This window comes from Bombus flavifrons, chromosome 9 (genome assembly GCF_040668555.2).
Source record: "Bombus flavifrons isolate JBK064 chromosome 9, iyBomFlav1_principal, whole genome shotgun sequence".
Lineage (NCBI taxonomy): Eukaryota > Metazoa > Arthropoda > Insecta > Hymenoptera > Apidae > Bombus > Bombus flavifrons.
In genome coordinates this window covers 853,109-874,294 of record NC_138450.1, presented here as the reverse complement: position 1 = coordinate 874,294, position 21,186 = coordinate 853,109, and the positions used below count along the sequence as shown (strand labels likewise).

General features: G+C 40.5%; 1 protein-coding gene across 13 annotated transcripts in view; it reads left to right on the top strand.

Moving 5' to 3' along the window:
* LOC138183380 (CUGBP Elav-like family member 2) overlaps nt 1-21,186 on the top strand; it is a 351,437-nt gene that overhangs the window by 102,222 nt on the left and 228,029 nt on the right. The gene's annotated exons all lie outside the window — the stretch shown is intronic.

The following is a 21,186-nucleotide window of genomic DNA, read 5'->3' as shown; positions in this document are numbered from 1 at the left end:
AAAATGTATAGTTTGATACTATAGTAACTGGTTCTTACGTAATCCGTATTGTAATCCGTCAAATCGTTTAAAAAATTTGGAAATAAACTATTAAGAATGAAATGCCACTCTGGCGAATCGCCGACACAAATTTCTTCTCTTTAATACGAATTCTGCATAACAAATTTTCTCGAGCGCGACGCGTCCCTAAATACCAGCGCCCTCGTTAGAAACATTTTGTCACGATTTAGCGCGCAGGAAGCATATCGACACGTGTTGGGCGAAGTTGCATCCTTCGCTGGGTCCGGTGAATGCGCATTCATCGGCAATTTCGCGCGTGGAACAGTTTGCGAGGTGGGAACGCGCGAGCAACGACGACAAGTTCTGCATACTTTCCATATGTAGCGCGAAACGCGTCTACCCGCCCAAGAGGTGTTCTTGTTGTTGCTTGAATTGCATTTCCAGAATTTCTAATGCGACCAAGCCCGAACTTGCGCGACGATTCGCGGAAGAATCGAGACCGGAGTTCAACGCGACGCGCGTGTTTCGCAAAATTAATTTAATCGAGCGTGCAACGTATCATCCTTTCTAACATCTAAGCGTTCCGTTTTTGCTTTGATTTCTTCGTTATTATTTCTTGCTATCAATCGTAGTAATTGGCATTTCTATTAATTAGTCTTCCACTTAACATTCGATATAATCGTCGTTTCACGATAGTTAAGGAGCATCCCAAACTATTAATTGATAGAATATAAGGATAGAGTCTTTTCAGTGTTTAATTAAAAACTTGATATAAATAGTTAAATCGAAGTAAAAGTCTGTACAAAATAAAAAATCGTACTAATTTGTATTCAAATTCACCGAATCGCATCTTATATCCCAAAATTGTTGGACGATTGGTTCTTATATTTATAAATCGGTTAAATATTCGTTCGATAGCCTGCCTCGGATAAATACGTACTATTTGTTAGAATATTATTGGTTTTACTTTATTTATTTTGTATTACAAGAAGTAAATCTTTACAATAAATTGACGTCTAATTTATGTTTTTCTTAACCCTATTTCTAAATAAGTCATAGAAATTTGTAATTATTCCGAAACAAAGGACCGCAGGTTAATCGAGTGGGGTCAACGTTAAATTTCGACAGCGGCTTACATCATTAACGAGCAATTTCTGACGAACAACACTAGGCTGTCCCTATATTTACATCGAACCATGGTCATTCGATGCACGAATATGTCACATCGGTTTAACGCTCACTGTACTTGGTGAACTGGTTAAATTTAACACTAACTACGTGGTCATATGGCCGCGAAAACATCAATATAACAAGTCTCTATCGATGTTGCGTACATCGCTCCACATCGCGTTTCCACGAAGCCTCTGCCCTTGCCTCTGTCCCCTTGGAATTTAAATCGAAAGCTTTACGAGCTGCGAAATTTGAGCGTCGTAAAATGCGCTCTCTAACCCATTTCCTGCTTTACGATTATCGTGCTCGATATTTTCTACAGGAGTATAAGCGTCTGCACTTTCTGAATAAAAGAAAACCATGCCTGACAGTTTCCTCTTCGTTATTTAACTCTACCACGTACATTGGTTGACGAACGTTTTAACGTTATTGTTACAAAAAATAACTAAAATTGGCTTTTCTTTTTCGCGTCTTTTTTTCGTGATTTAGATGCAGAAAAACATATACATATGCATATTTTCGGTTATTTTGACTCGTCTTGGAGGCCGCTGAAGGGTCTAGTTTCCAAGGATTAATACAGTTCTGTAATCGCTTTAACAAAGTACAAGCGTCTTTAAGCCAGGCAGCTTAGCTTCGACAACTCTATTCCAAGCAATCACCCTTTCGCATCGACCAAAATATCGCCTATCGCAAACTAGCGAAATACTGGTTCTTTGTTAACTAATTATATACCACTATACATAACTCAAACATGAAGAACGTTGACAGAGAACAGCGCAAATGAAAATACGTTGATGATGACAGCTCTTGCAGAGCGCCGTCCGTCCAGACATCACCGATGCCCCAAAAACCAATCGTTCCTGGGCCGCTTAAATGCGGACCATTCGGAAGGAACTGATATAGGTTCGACTAGTTTCACAATCGCAACGTCCGAGCAAAATACTCGTAAATAAAGAGAGAGAGAGAGAGAGAGAGAGAGGAGGGGAGAGACACGATACCGTACAATGACCATTCTCTGCGCGTTGGCGTAGAGCCAGCTAACACAAGGAAACACGTGTTCAAGATTAGCCGGCTACGACAGGTGCTACTGGTTCGCAAAGCTTCGACTACGTTTGCATACGCTCGGTTTACGCCCCTCCTTTCCGTGTTCGATTGCGAAATTCGCGAGACTGCAATTCGACTCGACAATACAGGATTTCTTGCGAATCGTTCCGATCAATTACAAATATTTGTGAAGCAAGAATGTAGAATCGGTGGATCGAGGAAAGCGGCCGATCTCCCAATATCGAAAGATTAAAACCCTTCAGTAACAAATCTGAATTCACTCGATACTTTATCTTTATCATTATTATTATTATTATTATTTTCATAATTACAGCGTAGTATACAGCTTCGCAGTATAGAATTAGTATAGTATAGATGCATCGTCTGTAGGGTTAACTAGCTCGCTATATCATTGGACAAACTATATACGATGACAAATTTCGAGACGGTTTTTAGGAGACGCAAGAAAACAGAAATGCTTGTCTCGTTTCGTCGATCTCGCCAAGCCAACTTAATTTATGCGGTCGGCACCTGTTTATTGTGCGTTGAGTGCTCTGCGTATCATGGAGCTCGCAAATTAACTTCCCCGAGCCACGAACTGTTATTTAGGAACGTTTCTTATCGTTACATAGCGAAGTCATTTTTTGCCAGCTAATTATGAGAAAAATGGACACCGTCGTTCAAAGTTCTGCTCTATGTCACGCAATTAGGTATTTGATTCACTTTATATTCGCTTGTGTAGACTCTAATGGACAGAAGTAAACCTAGCGTATTATATACGTTTGTTGGTTAACTTCAAAAGCTTAAAATATTTAAATTGGAAGGTAACCAGTCACGAAGTGGAAAATTCTTAGTCGTTCTTCTGCACTTGCGACCAGAAAAGTACATATGGTACATACTGAAGTCACAATTCTCGCAAGCACTCGTTCTAATGTCCTTTCCAACATATACAACCTCTGACCTGGCTTTTAATATCCCAGCATCGATGTGCGGGCTCATCAGGTTGTCCTCCTGACCAGTTCATTATCAGATCTGGACGAAACACACACCTACCCTTTCTTTCCTTCTTCCTTTACATCATAGCACCACAGCGCTTTTCCAACTTAAGAGTCGTGTTTTTAAGTCAAGAAAGAAAAACTCGAAGCTGTTCCATGCACGAAATCCGCCGAAACACGTAGCACGACGTCGCGCCACGTTGTCTCAACTGGTAACTGTAATTCGACGTAACGCGCGGTTCACGTGTATCTCGTGCAGAGCCGTGGCGAGCTGTAAGTTACGGTATATGTGGAAGCGAATTTTACCTCCCGCTACATCTATCCATTTGTCGAGATCGTCTTAGCATTCATTGCGAACGAATATTCGAGTTTACGAACCTTCCGCTTAATATCATTCCGTTCCCCTAATCTGCGGCCTCGAATTTACGATCCGAAAGGATCTGAATAAGTGTTATCCGATGCGTCGATATGCTGGCGAGAGGGCAAGCTGGAGGACGTCGGACGGGCACGTCTTGAATTCGTAACGAAGGTAAGGTCTTGAATATTTCGACTTTTCGTTTCATTCGCGTTTTCGAATTTGTCACAATGATAGTAAATTGTGATAACATATTTGAGGGTAGTGCAAATCGTTTAAAAATCGAACTTTTCTACTACATTTTATATGTTTGATAGTATTATGTGTTGCTTGCTTCTTCGTAATATTTAATCGATCGGAACAGAAAGATTTATTCATTTTTCATTTGATTTTAAGTATGGAAATTGTATGTAACACGAAGGATAAATGGAAATAACACCACTACGTACTTTAAAATAAAAATTTTATATTAAATTTTAATTCAATATATGTACAAGGTTTGAATATGAAAGAAATTCTATTGTTTGTGCGCATATTTTTAAACTTGCTGATCCAGAAAATACTAACAACGAGAGCACGTTACCAAGCTACTTTTAGTCACCTTAATATACGATGTAGTCTAATATATAATATATAACATACTCATAATAAACGTAGAACAAACATTTATGAATATTAGAGTTTAATTAGAATTTTCATTATATTTTTTAACTCGCGTAAAATATTCTTAATACAAAGCCAAAGCAGAGCGTACACGTTCCAAAAAATAGTTTCATCTAAGAACAAAACTTCATACTATCTAAAATTAATAGAAACACGCTTTATACACAGTTTCGTTGGTCAGCCGTTTGTTCTAAGAGAAAGGATCGGAGGATGATTTTCTAGGAATCAGTTCATCGAAGAATGGAATTGCGCGTTTCATAGCGATTTGAGCTTGCAATTCGCCAAATGGAGAACGCGCAATTCAGCATGTTGAACGACGCCAAGGCGAACTGCGACTGGTTGAGATTATTTCCGGAAGAAAAATATCCATAGCAAAGATGTAGGTGAGACCGAATCAATTTCGCGATCCAATCGCGTTGCAACAGACGGGAAATGAAATTCGAGCATCTTATTACTCCGAGAATGATTTGTTTCGTTACGAAGTTAAGTTCGATAGAACTGAAAAAAGAAGACTGTCGAAAGGTAGAGTTTGAGAAAAAAAATAATATAGTAACGTTAAATGGTTTGTAAGATGCTGGTAATATCAAAACATTTGTCTTGTAAGATTTTAACAAAGGCGAAATGTTTTCTCTTTGTCAATTGTTAACGATAGAAACACATTTTCCGTATTTATACGATATCGTGAAAGGGTTTAATAATCTCAATAGACACATTCGCATACGATAAAAATCCATTACACGAAAAGGTTAGCACAGAGATGCTTTATCCTCCTATAAAAAGATACCTAAAACTTTATTTCCCTACTTCATCTGCAAATCGAATTTAACCACGAAACCGAGGTATCGTAACCGCGCCGCATTGCGGTTTCCAAGGAAAGCGTACTTGGGATGACTGGAACGAAGAACGTATACGCGAATCATGGGGCGTAAGGTTCGCGGTACGTCTTTCGTAGGCACGTTACGTAACTGGTGGAGGGATAAGCCCAGCAGGCAACTCGTGGGGGTTGGAAGATAGATACGTCAGTGTCTCGCTGTAAGCTGGTCGTGTTAATTACATCCCTGGCTTTCCCGCCCCCTTACTGTCGTTCCTTCGCGCCGGCACACAGTGTGCAATGCGCAGGAGAGAGCTCGTCTTGGAGGTCAGTGAAACGTCGCTGGCTTCGTGGCCATACTGTAATTGGAAACCGCAAGGCATAGCCCACGAGAATTCAAATCATACGGCCGTTTATTAGCACCAGTTGCGGAACTGGAGGACGCGATTTCGCTTGATTGCCATCGGCCATTGGATTCCACTCGAACGCATCGAACGTACGACAAAATGGAGATGGTTCGCTTGTAAACGATCTGGAATAAATACGAGAGACGTTCCCACTTGGTGACCATATTTGTTTAATCGTAAAATGCATGAATGGGATATTGCGTTCTTCCCTCGTACTTTTTTTACTATTCGTAGGAGATGGTAGCTCTGCGAATAGATCAGTAAGTCGTGAAAACTTGTGCTTATGTGTTCTAACTATTAATTAAAACTTCGATTTGTTGTAAATATTCCATTCTATAAAAAGTAACGTTAAAAATTACAGTTAATCACGACGACTTTGTCTAAAAGCGGTTCGTCGTTGCTGCTAAACGCAAACAATATGAATTCAATTTTGTACGGCGGAAAATTTTGACTATTGTATTGTTTTAATTATTTTCCTAATGGTTATTAAAAGGGGAATATTCGTATTGCGAAACCGTAGGTTGAAACGTGCATTAATCCCGGAAGCGTCGGACGGAGAGTATGTCCGACCGGCTGGTTCAATTTCATTCGACGCTACCGTCCTCGAGCTTAAACCGAAAAATACGCTGTTCCATGCTCTTTGTAGTCTTTGCACTCTATCATCGCTCATTCATTTTCCGGATAAGCTTCTTTAATGAAATTGCGTGACTTGCTGTGCACAAAGGACGGAGCTGAGGGTAATGTGAATGAAATTTGTGAGTTAATGCGCGGAGACGATCATCTCTGATAGAGGAGGAACAAAGTCGTATGGATTTTTCGCAATTCGACTGAAATAATTGATTGTGTATATTAATTGCGTCCTGAATATAAGTTTGTAAAAGATATATTCTTGTTACGAAATGTCGATCTATCTCCGTGAAAATGTACGTCTATAGATTTCAAAGGATACTACGAAACATAGAACTGATCGTTATTCTTAATCTTCTTTTTCCATTCTGCAAGCTCAAAGCTCCGAATAAACTTCGTCAACCAAGGAATCTTGCAACGACGTACGAAGAAAGAATTGCGAGTTTATCCGCAGTCATATGTTTCATTTAGCCAGTTGCAACCGATATACCTTGCCAGCCCGACAAACTAACTTTCCTCTCCATTACGCAGAATTCTCGACACCCTTTGCTTGCCGATATATAGGAACGTTCGATGGAATCGGCCGTGCTATTTTCCCTATTGGTTGCCCGAGAAGAGGAATTGTGCCAGGGTAGGTGGGATCAAGCACGGAGGACGCAGGTGGTTGGGAAAGAATAGGCGTCCCAGGTGATAGGTCGTTTCTTGGTTGGTCGAGCGAGATCGCCGATCGTTTTCCGCTGGTGGCTGCGTACAAATGGCATTTCCACGGTTCCGTCGTTTCCGCGGGGCAATAAAGGAGGAAGGGTCAGGGTGCGGTAATGACGCTTGGCCCGCGTAATTACCAGTTATGTGCCTATGGTATACGAGCGATGGTAAGCGGCCTACGCAGAGCTAAAGCGAACGCAATGCGTCACTGTCCGTCAGACTACGGTACTCAAATGGTTATCGCACAAACTGGCCGAGAAGGATCAGTTTGAGAATAACGCGTGTGTGCGCGTCTATACAGCTAGGTTTCTATGAATCTGTTCGAAACTCCCACGTATCCTTTGCCCTATCCGCCAGAGTTCGAATTTTCCGGCGTGATTGACTGACCTTCGAGGAAACAATGGCCAGTCGTAGCCGCGTGGTTTGATACATGCGAGTATTTAGCATGATTTACGACTTGGGAATATGAGTGTTGTATCGAGGGAGTTACGGAGCTTGTTACGCTGTGTTCTGCTGGAGATTTTGGATAGGATTTGAATATGTAGGAGGTTTTTGGTCGTGTTTCAGAATAATGTGTGTGCAGGTTGTTACTCTGAAGTACCTATATATTATGTACATATATATACATGTATTTATCGTTCCTGCCAATTATAATTCTCCTTTTTGTAAACCGATGGTGTTTCGTTATACTGGAACAATGTTAAAAATAATATCAGGATTAGCAGCTTCGTTAAATAAAAATAATTATTCGCACGGTTATTCGGAATAAACGAAAGTTCCATCGATCAGTTTGCTTGTTCTCCTGAAATTGAACTAGTTTTCGGTCAGCTGGTTGCTTTAGTTATTCCGGCAAATCGCCAGTCAATAACAAGGACGAAACATGTGTTGGGCAATTTCACGGGACTCGGCACACTGACTCGATTCATAATTCGAACGATGGCAGTTTTGGCGTTTCCAGCCGATACAAATGAACTGGCGAAAAAGTTGGAAACCGTTGATACGCGCGTGGGTGTGTACCGTTGGGTCAACCGTAGTCGTGGCGAGTGGTTTTGTTCGACGGATTAATTAAATACGCGCGTTGAACTCGTTCCCATACAAATCCATTAATACGCGCGAGTGAACTTGTTACCTAAGCAACGATGTTCACGAGCCACGGATTCTGCGGAGAAGTTCGAATTACTGCAATTATTTCGGGAAGAGGAAACCAGAGGAGAAGTCAGCCAAGTTCTTCTTATGCTGGCGAATCATCGGCAATTTTAATCTCCGTTGTTATTTGCGCGTTCCAATCGGAAGCCTTCTTTTCCATTACGCAACACCGTAGTTACCTTTAGAACCAGTGAAAAGAAATATTTTTCTATACGCAACAAAATTCTCAGGAAGCGAATATTAAAATCTTTCGCGTCTTCTTCTCTCACCTTTGAACGATCCTTACGATGTTCCGGAAATTCTCCCTCGCTCAGGTGTATCGCATGATCGAGATGTCTGTCGTGGCAATTACTGGGGCTCTCTGTCGCTCTTACCGGCGAGTTGCACGATAACGATGTCGCGAACAACGGGAAGCGCTAAGCATTCTTGTCGTAAACTCGATGTTCAAGGAAGCAGAATGTTCGTTCGTCGCATAGACGAAGAATACACTGGCGGGAGTTCAGTTTTCTTCCTTTATCCATCGCTCGATAACTCCGTCGAAAGGTAGAACCGTGCTCCTGGAAGGAGTTTTGTCCCGATAGAGGTGGGAAGAGCGGCGAGCTTCGCATGTCCTTCCTGATTTATAGCCGTCGATCGAGCCGACCCTGTTCCTCTCCCTGTGCCACTCCACTTCCGGTAACCTGCTAGCCAGTGGTTCTCACCCGGCCTGTAAAAATATTTACGGACTTTATACCGGTCGGTAACGAAGATAAATCGCGTCACCTGCCACCGACAGGGAACGATGTTTCCTCGAAACCTGGCACCCGATGCTTTCCGATGTTTTGTGGCCCAGTGTCTCAAAACGATCGAGAACGTTCGCTGTTGCGATTTTAGCGATTTTCTTATTTCCATATTTTTTTAAATACAATTTAAGATTGCATCTTACTAATGTGAAATATTTAACGAGAAAAATCCGTTTACGCGATCACATTCTACGTTCAAATTTAATCGCAAGACTAATACTTCTACCTTCATAAATCACGCACCTCGTTTCTTTACTCTATTTACTAAATCCACTCATCGATTAGGAGCCCCATAGACAATCGGAATATGCTAAACATCCCACTGAGTCGCCTAATCTGTTCGCTTCTCAGATAATCTCCACACTTGCCTCGTTAATTTCTTATTCGACCGTCTCGACAAAGCCTAACCCGTATTTTACGTGTATTTTTCCCAATCGACCCGCGCGACGCTCTCCAGCCAGGGAAATCAATTTTCAAATCTGGAGATTAACTGGTCTCGATAGAGAAACAGAAAGAGAAAGAGGAAGAGGAAGTAACAGACCCCCGATGACCAAGCCCCGAAGCTGAAAATCCCCCTGATACCCTATCAGTTCCGTAGTACGTAGTTATGAACACGAATAAGAAGGGTCGATCGTCTTATCGGGGACTTCGATAGGGAGTATTTCATTTCATTCCCTTTTGTATTACATGCCTATTGCATTACGATTTTCATCAAAATATCCGATCCGGGCTACTTCCTTCTCGCAGCGTGATAATAGAAAGGAAAAGACCGACCAAGAGAAAGGGATAGGCAAAAGGGAAAAGAAAGGGACAGACGAGAGAAATAAGTAGAGAAGGGAAAGCGGTGGCAGTGACTAGGGTGAATTTTCCTCAGGGTGGGAGGAAGCTATTCTCCTCTAATTGGCGTCGTGGGGGAACAACGAAAGGGGGCGGTGCATCATATTTTCTCATTAAAAGCGTTTACCCGAATGGAAAGTTCTTTTATCCCTTCGAAACGCTTCGAAAGTTCCTACTCGAGAGTTTCTAAGCATTCGACTTTCTCTCTCTCTCTCTCTCTTTCTCGTTCTCTCTCTTTCTCTCGTTCGAACATGGATGAAAGTTCGCCGTTGAGTTCGGCGTAAACTCACCCCGTGCCTTTGGAGTACGAACTTAACGCTGGCTGGTTATAAATAGCTCTGTCTTACACGGTATTGCTTGCGAGCAATGCCAGAGAAAATTTATCCTGCAAAATCGTTCCTGTGAAAGGTCAAGATGATCACCAAGGAGGATCGTTGCGCAAGCGCGCGTTATGGATTATGCACAGGATTCTAAATTTGATTTATGGCGCGACTTCCTCCTTCACGAGAGAAGGGCGAACATGTTTTTTCCAGCATCTTCTCACAGCATATTCCTTATGTTCTTGCTCTTGATCTAATCATTTTTCGACCACTTTTCTACGTATAGTTGCGGAGGAACAGAATCGATCTTTCCATCTAAGAAATGCATGCGCGCCGTTGCGCTTGCCAAAAATATATGGTCCTCTAAATATAGCGCTCTTCGATCATGAAAGCGTTGAAAATCTAGAGAAACATTTGCACGAATCAAACAAGACAAAACGAAAACCAAGCAATACCCGCTGGCGTATTTACTCCTTACCGGAAGAAAGGTCGCGAATTCATGGATAATTCGCAGAGATTGCATCATTCTTCTCGTCACATTGTCTAGAGTGTCACGTGCAAAGATCGTCGAGCACGTGAGACGAAAATATTTTGTTCCTGAATTTGCTAGAAGAGTATAGAGGCACTGTAGGAGATAGAGAAAATTTACGCGACGCTACTTGCAAGCAGAAAACGACGGTCTGTACAAAAGTTCCGTCATCGATTGGCTGCTTCGTCGGTGTTCACATAGAAGCACGCCAAATCAGAACCTTCCAACAGCGAACCGACACGACGTAACATTACCTCCAGCGTGAATAAACGATTTCGTGGATGATGTCGTGTACGATAGAGAGCGAACAAAATACAAGAAGAGAAACAGCTATATCCCTCGAACATTGTTTGTCAGCGATCATTTTCCTGATACGAAAGAAAGAAAGCCCTTTCTTTATGCTTTTCCCTCTCTTCTTTCCAGCATAAATGTGTATCAAAACATTCAATTCTTTTCGTCGTAAGCCAATGTTAGATCTGTGACAAAATCATGAATTTCTCAAGAAAAATCATACAGTAGGAAGAATTCTGCTGCATCGATCTAATACACGTCAAAGAACAAAACCAATATTGTAGGAAACTTTTATACGCGACATCATGTGTGTTCCACTTCCATCGAAACCCGTACGCGATTTAGCTACGAAAGTACAGCTACAATTATTGGTCATTCATCGTACGCTCAACCTGGTGAAAATATTGGCGCACGCGCACGCGATATCTTCTTCCTGTTTTTGAGCGTTCTTTCACAGAGAGAAATTAACTACACGCGACAGTTACCCAGAGTCGTCTCGCGACGATTCGATGCCAATGCTTGGTGATTTTTGTTCGACTACTTTGGATTATCGCCGGCACAGCTCCTCGAACAGCCCTCTCCTTTCTATTCCTCCTCGATGCCTTTTCGAACATTCTTGCCTACGAGGAGGCTGAGTGCTCTCGATAAATATTCACCGACCACTCGAGCCTTATCGTGGGTCCTTCCCAATCTTTCCTCTCGATCCGATTTTGCGAATTCCTTTACGCAGTGAGTCGATCTTGATGTTTGGGAAAAAATCTTTGCTAGAGGGTAGAAGCGAGGGTGGATCGTGATGGTAGGTAGAAATTTTGTTCGTACTCGTTGCTAGACCTGATTATGATAATTCGCTTAACGTTAATTCGTTCGATTTGATACATATCTTTGATATTTCTAATAAATTACGTAAGACAGTGGCTCGCGAAACTTGCTTGATTAAAGGGATTAATGGAAGCAGATGATTACGCCATGCAACGTGTATGGTGTTTCGTATTCGTTATTCGTTTACAACCTCAACTGGTACAGTATGCTATATTCGCATGAATAATTATGTCACATGTTCCTCGCATCTGGTTTCTCGATTACCTAATTACTGGTGTTTGTCGTGCTACTATAATTCCTGTTGTACAATTTTAATACGAGATGTAACCGTACATCAGATTCTATTAGTATTTTGCATTTATCACTTTAGTGCTATATGATTAAATTTTCAAAAACGAGTATGCATCTACATTAAGATACTCGTTTGATTTTTAATCGATACAACAAGCGCCTCGAAATTAACAAAACACTGCGCCTCCCATCGTCCGAGTTTCTAGCATTTAGTGTAGAAAATGTGAGCGGAAATATTTCCATTTTCTCGTATCGATATCGGTGGAAGTCCGCGACACGTTGCTCCCAGCCGATGCAGCCCAATATAAGAAACGTCGAATTTTATCGAGAAATACATGGAAAGGACGAAAGGCGACGTAAGCGAGAGGCAAGCCGAAGAAAAAGCAGAGAAAACGAAGAAGAACCATAGAAGTTGGAAAAGTTGGGAAGAAAGGAAAAGCCTGACGACTTTACACACTACCGAATCACATATTTCCAATTCAATCTGCCTTCGTCTACCCCGTCCGACGAGCGATCGAACGAAAAACCATTATTCTCTGCTCGGACGGCTGGGAAAGTAGCGAGAGGAGAGAACGGAGAGGGCAAGAAGGAATTCCAATGTACGTTGAAGGAAGAAAGATAATCGGAGGGACAAGAGAAGAGAAGAGGAGATTCTCTGGTGGAGAATCGCGTGGCGGGACTGGTAAGACCAAGTAGAAGAAATGGAGAGTGAATCGGATCGAAAAGAGAAAGGAGGGGTGAATAGGGGAGAGGGCCTGAAGAAAAGGTCGGCACGATAGCATTGTCAGGGTAGCCCCAGTCACGAAATATTACCGGTTATTCCTAACCCACCCTACGCGAATTCAGGGGTGCAGTCACCCACCGATAATCGTACCGGATATGTCGTAGATCTTGCTGGTAATATTTACGAGCGATTCTATACTCTTCCAGCTTGTTCCTCCATCTCGCGTGCTCCCATTTTCTCTCGCCACAATTGTTCTTTTCTGGGTGTAATCTCGAGGTCATGCGTGTACCGTGTACTATCCCTCAAAAATATCCGAGCATGTGCTTGTTTCTCAATTTAAATTAATATTTAAAAAGATTCATTTCAACCCCTTAACCTACAACTACGGGCATAGCCCGTAGTACGATGATCGGGCCAAATATAACATATAATATAATATAGAATAGCTTGTTTACGTTTTCAGCCCAAAATTCTCGAACGTAAATCGTAAGTTAAGGGGTTAAATTGCGAGTGAATATCACTGGCACTGATTTTGTTAGTTGCTTTATCGAACAACACTTTACGTTACGACGAGTATCTGAAGTTGCTTTTCTCTCAGGTAGTTACTTGCAATTATTCGAAAGCATATGAAACAGTATATTTACGTGCAAGAATATACGATACATATCGGAAGGAGGACGGTGCACCCTAATAACATTAGTAAATACACAGGTTACTGCCACTCGAACGTATTCTGAAGTGCCTTCTTGACGTTTTTTTAAATTAATCAACCTGCCAATTAAAAACCATAGTTTTGATCGATATAGTTGGCGATCAATGATGCGTAGAGTGAGATACTCGATTTATGCATGTATGAAGAAATCGATATCTTACATACGCGATATTCGCAAAATATATATATACACAAGCGCAGCGTGTATCTTAACCCTTGAAAAATGAAGTACTGATGAAACGAAGTGCATAATACTTTGTCAAAAGGACTTGGCCTATGTTGAAGAACCTGAGAGAATAACAGTGGTAAGAACCTTGAGAATGAGGGGTACTAAAAGCTCAAGAATCTTATTCGAGGAACATCATTGAAAATGCAGAAACCTTGTTACCCGTCAAACTTTGATTTCATACTAAAAGATTCAAAGAATATTGGGTGAAAATTAAGTTTATCGAACTTGATAAAATATACGGTTACATTTCTTGACGATTAATTTAATTTGATGTACTTAATGTTTTAAACGAAACATATTTGTTTTAATTTTACGAAATTCGGAGAATTACAATTAACTATTTCTTTACTCTACAAGAAAAGGACGAATTATATCCTGTAGACGTTCATTTACACATCGAATCCTGCCATGAAAATCTTTCGATATCTTAAGTTACGGACGAATCTACCGTAAACATAAAATGTTCACTGCCGAAAGCGTCCCTTTTCTATCTTTCTTACATCATCGTAAAGTACTGAAACAGGCAACGAGTGGGCGTTCTAATTTCTTTCGATTATTAGATCGTTTCGATTCCTGTCAGCCATTCTTCCCTCTCGATCCAAGCTTTTATTCACCCTTCTTTCGGTAGGCGGGTGTGTGGGTGGAGCTGGGATATTTCGTTTTCGAAACTGCCTCCAATAACCGGTCCGTTATTCTCTCTTCGTTGAACCATAATCTGACGATCGAGCGAAACTTATCCAACCCTTCAAATTCTATCCCGAGCAACTGGAAATTCCTTCATTGTTCGTGTCCAACCTGTCTTCGAGTACTACTTTATAAATGGTGATGTATATACACGCGCACGCACACTCACAGCGTCATGCAGAGTTTTTGCACTTTTACGAATCCGGCAGCTGAAAGAGCAAACGATATAAATGTCAAGAATGAAAATTCCTCGCACAAATTACATAAAGGATTAATATATATTTTTCGATAAAGTGAAGCAACCGTTTCTAAAGGTAAATAATAGAAATTTATATTACGGGGAGAATTCTTAGTCGTATGCTTAATATCTTAGACTAAATAAACAAAAAGCAATTTATTATATTATCGGCCAAAAAATTCTTCCGATAATTAAATCCCAGCATTCTATACTATTTCAATTACCTTCTTTCAAGACATATCTTCGTTTCTGTTACCTAATCGGCTCCAATAACTTCCATTATTCTCCATCTCCCTTTTATCGACTCAATTCAGGATATCTACTTTTCTATGTTAGATTTCTATCTTCCACCATAGATATTTTCTCTTTGGTTCTTATCGTATAATTCAATTAAGACATTCTTCAACGTAAAGTGAAACGTTCCTTCTCCGGCCGATCGTCGGTGAATCGCGACGCTTGATGCCAACGTATTTGTTAGTTATGGTAACTGTCTTGTTAGTTTCTGGTATTTTTTTCATTTAGATGAATACGAAGAAAAATAGGAATGATTTAAACGATAATTAATCAATCACAGTTGTGAAAAATAATTTTACAGATATTTCTCGAATTCACGTTCTTTTCATTTCCGATTATTGAAAACAAAGGAGAGGAAGATACATACATGTATTCACGAGATACTTAGGAAATATCATCGAAATATCCCCAAAGTTATAATACTGAAAGCAAATAGAATTTTTAATAAAATTCGTATTCTTCAAATAGAATCGTCCTACAACGATATCGAATTTTCTCCATATGTTCACTTGTTTGGAGAGTCTCTACTATATTACAAGCCATAGAAGAGATCGTCCTACCTAAAAAGCTCGTATATATTTCCAAAGCATTTAAAGACATAAAATATCGATTACTACACAGCAATTTCTTTCAAACGCTGTAGTATTTTAACAAAACTTTTTCTTTAACTCTCAGAGAAATTAGCACATAATAATAAATGAGAAGTACGAATAAAATAAAACTACAAATTGAAATCAGATCAAATATTATAAAACTTTGCTTATACGTATCATGATAAAGTAACAATCATTTTGTTCGAACTATTGTATCTTCTAGCTTTTTGCTCGTGTCATAACTATGAAATCATTATATAGAGAATAAGTTATCAGGAAGAGACGAGGCGAAGTAAAATACAACAGATGTTCGGGATCAAAACGGGCAGAGTGTGAAGCTACAAAGAGATCTATAAAGTAAAACGTAAAGCGTCAGGATTTAGGGAAAATCCACGTGAAGAGTAAAAAGATCAAACCTGGTTTTAGAACGCGTTTTAAGCGTTCTCTTGCGTGAACGCAGACGTTCGCCTAAGCTTTTTCAGCTAACAAGCCTTAAAGCCGCACATACGTATGTACATACATATTTTCCAAGGGAGATTTGCGTGGTTTATCACGCGGTGAAACGTTTCCTTCTACTGTAGATTTATGATATGTTTGGGTTTGTTCAATTTTTTCATACTCTCTTAGTACGCGCGATAACGCTTTATTTACACTTTCAATTGAGAAATCGAATTGCATATGTATACTGTTGCTCTTAACTCAACGCCTCGATAGAGTACGACGCTTTGATAATAACGAGTCTCCAGCAAGATGGTGTACATTTGTACAAACAATTGACACGATCGACGAAGCAACATCTGTCAGGGACGCTCTATAAAACGACGATCGCATGCATCTTATTCCATTTGTCAATCGAAACGAAGGATCAAAGGTGGCGATGCTTGACCCGCGGAATGAAATTTATCGAATACATGAAGCATATCGATCTTTCGTTGGTTATTGGATTTGCATTAATATTCATGTTGGTTGATAGCTCTGACTGCGAGGTACTTCCTCCTCCGAGGTTCAGGTTTAAACGGAACAGTCGGGTATACAACATAGAGCGGTGAGAGTAACGCAAATTCGTACCGATAATGCCACTTTGCATCAGAGGGCCGCGACCAAGTAAGAGACTAACTAAATTACAGATGCAAATAGCAGAGGTTGCTTCTTACCGAGATTTAGCAGATCGAACGTTGAAATAGCTTCGAGCCACTTAGCGACCTATTAAATCGACCGTCGAAATGCCAATGAACTTTCGTGATTCTGCCATTGCCGTCAAATTGCGATAAAATCTTATTTTCGTCTTATCAGGATAGAGCACGGATGTTCATGCATTTCTGGGAAATTTAATGGTGTAAAAATATACAAGATATAATATAGAGAAACAAATCAAATATTCAGAACTAATGAAAATATACACGCATGTCAGATCATGTGGCAATGTTTGAAGATATATATTATCTTTTACGTTTTATCGATCGGTTTTCTCACTTCTCTCGTTCGATATAGTACACCATACGTCGTTAAAATTTCAGATCCTTACTATATTTTTTAATCTCCGAGGCTTCGAACTTTTAAACAATTTACCTCGTATCACGCGCGAACGATCGTAGTCTCGTGCCATTTCTTTAAACGGTAAGTAAATGAAAAGGCATCTCAGTAAGCGTTCGCTGCAGCAGACACCCAACGAGGTACCGTCGACGAGGAATAGAGGCTTTTCTATTTTCGTCGAAATTGCTGTCGGATACTATTGATAGCGTCGATTTCGGTAAATCGATTTTGCGGGATGTTCAGTTGGTAGAGCAGAGAGAGGAACACGGCCCAGTGACTTTAGTGGCGCAAACAATCGTGCCCCAGCGGCAAGCTACCGAAGATCTTCCATGACTCTTCCTTAGCTCTCTCCTATGCTCTCGTCTGTCCTCTCTCCTAACCATTCCTTCTTCATTTCCTCTTGCTCTTTCCTTTATTCCTCTCTCACTCGATGTTGTTCCATCCAAGTTTATTGCCCGGAGATAACCTCGGTTGCCGACCCTTCCATTCTTATCGAGGATTCGCTATGCGCGCTATCCAAGTGCTAACTAACGAGTTGCCGCCAATGTTCCAGGCTGTTTGGTCCACCGGGAAGATATTACTTTGCCCCGGCAACCTCGACCTTCTTCGAACCTTTGCCCTGGTTTCTCATAACGTCTTCAAGTCGGCCTGCAACTCGTCGCTGTTGATGGTCATTTTGTCGAACGAAACCTTCTTGTTTCATGATATTCCACCTAGGAGCGAACACGGCAATATGATGGTTCGTGAAAAAGATGCGGGACGTAAATTCGCTCGAGACGTCCAGGACTGCGTTTAGGGGCTTCAGATGAGGGAATTGAAAGAAATTGGGAAAGATAAGAGCTCAGACAGTGGAGAACTTGTTTTGGGATGTGCAAAGTCTCTGAAGTTTGTTTTCGTACTTTATGGAACGACGTTTTCTCATAGTAGAATGTATTTCTAAAAGAGCGAATTTTTAGCTGGAGTAGCGTACAGCGGATACATTTTCTTTATATTACAAACTTTAAATTAAATATATTCAGTAACTGAGCATGACACTAAAGATAAGTAATTAGAACACTGACGGCACTGATCTTAACCAGTTTAAATATATCCAATTAAAAATAAATCAGATTGCATGCCAAGTACATATAGCGCAGTACCGATTTTCAATCGTTTCAAGTCACGCCATTGTCAAGGTACTATAATGTAAATTACAGATTTAGTTGATATTCGTGATTTTGTAATATGTTTTTCGTACTAGATAATATTTTTCACTCAGTTTGCGATAAAATAAATTAGTAAATACTCGAAGAACGAGACATCGATGCGATACAAATCGAAACGGAAAGGAGTTCTAGTTTGAAGAAGTCCTATGGAGCACCGCTGCGAGTATTTCGAAGCACCCTCGTAAATCAATAACAGCGCTGACATTATTATTTCGCGGGTGTAGGAGCTACGAGGAATAAATTAATTTACACCAAGCGTTTCACACTTCGATGACACGATTCGTAACTACTTCACTATTTAACAGAAATAGGTCAAGTAGCACGCGTCTGAATGGTGCGCGGCTAAAGGTATTAAAAGTTGGGACGAGCTTGTCACGAATAAATAAAAGTACCGAATACTTGATACACTCATTCACGTATATTCAGGTATTTTAGTTGTACTGTGATCATAATTGATTAAGAAAAATATGAACTTTAATAACATCATATGGAACCTTAGAAACACAATTTCAAAATGTAACGAAAAAAGAAGTAGATAATCAAATAGTAATCAGAATGTATAGTATTCATGGTAATTTCACTATAGAAAATCATCACCGAAACCACATGGTAAAATACTTTTGCTATTTTTCTAACGGACAGTACGTATTATTGAACGAAACTAGGGAAATAAATTCTTCTCGACCTAATAACGATTCACGAATCTTATTTTATTCATTGGTTCTCATTTTAAAACACCGACTGCAAAAGTTCTTTGAAATTCTATCTATTTTCGTTCATTAGCTAAATGAACCGTCAGGTGTACAATTCGTGTCAGTCATCGAAAATTCCAACCGTATTACGTGGTTCGAAATGGAACATGCAGGAATAGGAGCATGATTTGCCAGGGAATAAGTATTCATAAAATCGATCTGCCTCTATCCCTGCATATATATTTAATGCGCGTGTAATTTTCAGCTGGCAAGCCAACTCGTGTAAAAAATAGCAATAATGGTTGGAACTTCGTCTCTCCCAGTTACTAGCTCTTTTTGTCTGTTCCCGTTCTCTCACCGGTGAATAGATTAATGCACTGTTGGGACGAACAACTTTTCATCAGGCTTTAATCGATACGGTGTTCGACGGTCGATGACTCTTCTTCCTATTCGTTTCTTTGTAAGTATCGATATCTGTGATATACGTATATGTGTGTACATTGTACGCGTACGTACGAAAGAAGAGTATCGACGCACTTTTTTGCGGCTGTTACCAACGCAAACGCCAAACGATCGTGATCGAGCTTCGAAACACGAACTAATCGTCATTGTCACGCACTCATGACCGTCGATCGTAATTTTTACGAGGAAGCGATTAAGTTGTTTCGCGGAAGTCGATTGTGGCATCGAGTTCCAACGACGCGACGGCTGGTGGTGCAATAACGTTTCTCCAACTCCCGTGCAAGAGGTGCTGAAAATTATACGGACAGAGAGAAGAGGCGAGAATGTGCCGTGGTTATCGATCACGGACAACGTTGCGGGGAACTTTTATTAAGTCGTAATTTCAGCTTCTAAAACATCGCCAACTTTCCGTCCTGTTTCTCGATCATGCGTGAAATTGAACTCACTTTCGAGCTACCCGTTCGCGGATCCATACCAGATTCGTTTGAATCAAATTACTCAAATCAGATTTTTCGAAAATGATAATTTAAATAACACAGCACCTTATTCGACTAGATATTTAAAAATTTCTTTGATCTACGATCAAAAAGCTTCTATAAGACTTTATACGAATGTCATTAGTGCTTACACGGCGCTTGTGCGCAAATTCTCATTGGAAAAATGATGGCCTACGGCGTGGCTAGCGGGAATAACGAAATCCACACGTCGAGAAATATTTGCTTTTGGGTTAGCACGCGATCCCGATGAATCCGGATTTATACGAAAACCCTTTATACAGCGTGCATCTGTGCGCGTTGTTTGCGATTTAGTTCGATCGGCTGTTTTCAAAACTGGTTCATACTGTTGAAAAATCGTAAACAAGATCGGCTGTGTTCTTTTTCCTCCTTTTCCAACTTCTTTCGCAGCAACCTGCCCTTTCAACCGTAGCTCGCGGACCATATTCCTTTACCTTACTCATATTCATGGATAGATGAAAATGTTACTTTCTTGTTGCCTTGTATTAAAATTTCTTTCCTCCTTAAACGATTAAATTTTGCTACTAAGAGTGTAACTGGTTGTTGATCTCTTAGTCATCGATATTCTTGATTTATTACGCATATTTTGTTAAAAAACGATACTGCGACATAGTGGAAAATTGATCGATTTCCATAACGAAACGGTAAAGAAAACATGACATCGAAAATGACGATAGATAGGAAAAATTCGTTGTGCCTTATCTCGATTTCATTTTCACCTCGTCTTGTAGCTTTGTTAGTTACTCTGGATGGCGAGGCACAAATACACCGTAGAGATAAGGCGTGCTGGTAATCCTGTTCGCGATTTCGTGGCCGATAGACGTGATTCGATGCGAATAGCGAGACCATTTTCTGGCTGAATTTCGTTTGAAGGTGAGTCAAACGGCGTGGGTGTTTGAAATTCGTGCGTAGGAAACGTGGTTCGACGACGTGGCAGTGAACGGAGGAAGTGGCGTAATTGCTGAGATTTCGAGCATCTTGGAGCCGCCAGGCGTCGATCCGACGTTAATTTCGGTACCAGTTCCGGATTATTCCGAAAGAGCGAATAACAATAACCGTTTGATTCGAGTTGACCCAGATACCGACAATTTGTGGCTATACACACGTGCAGCAGCACCACGCTCCTCTGATACTTAACATCTCGGAAATGCATCCCTTTTATCACCACCATCAGGAAAATGAAAATTCGCGAGCATTTCTGGTTTTCCGAATGTTTCCAACTGAGATATTTTAGTAATTAGTTAATCACAAATCGATAAAGCAATACAGGCAAATCGGTACTTTGAAAATAGTGGAAAAATAGAAGAGAGAGAAGAGAGTTTGGAATTTTGTTATTATATGAATCGATAAACTGCAAGTAGGTAGGACGTAACATAATCCCAACTTCAAAATTCTAAATAGAAGTTATATCGTTCGGCGTAAAAAGACAAGTTTTTGCCAAGCGATACAAACAGGATTTCTGTTTAAAAGAGTTTCGTTCGATGTGTCTGCTTTGCATCTACTTTGACAACGC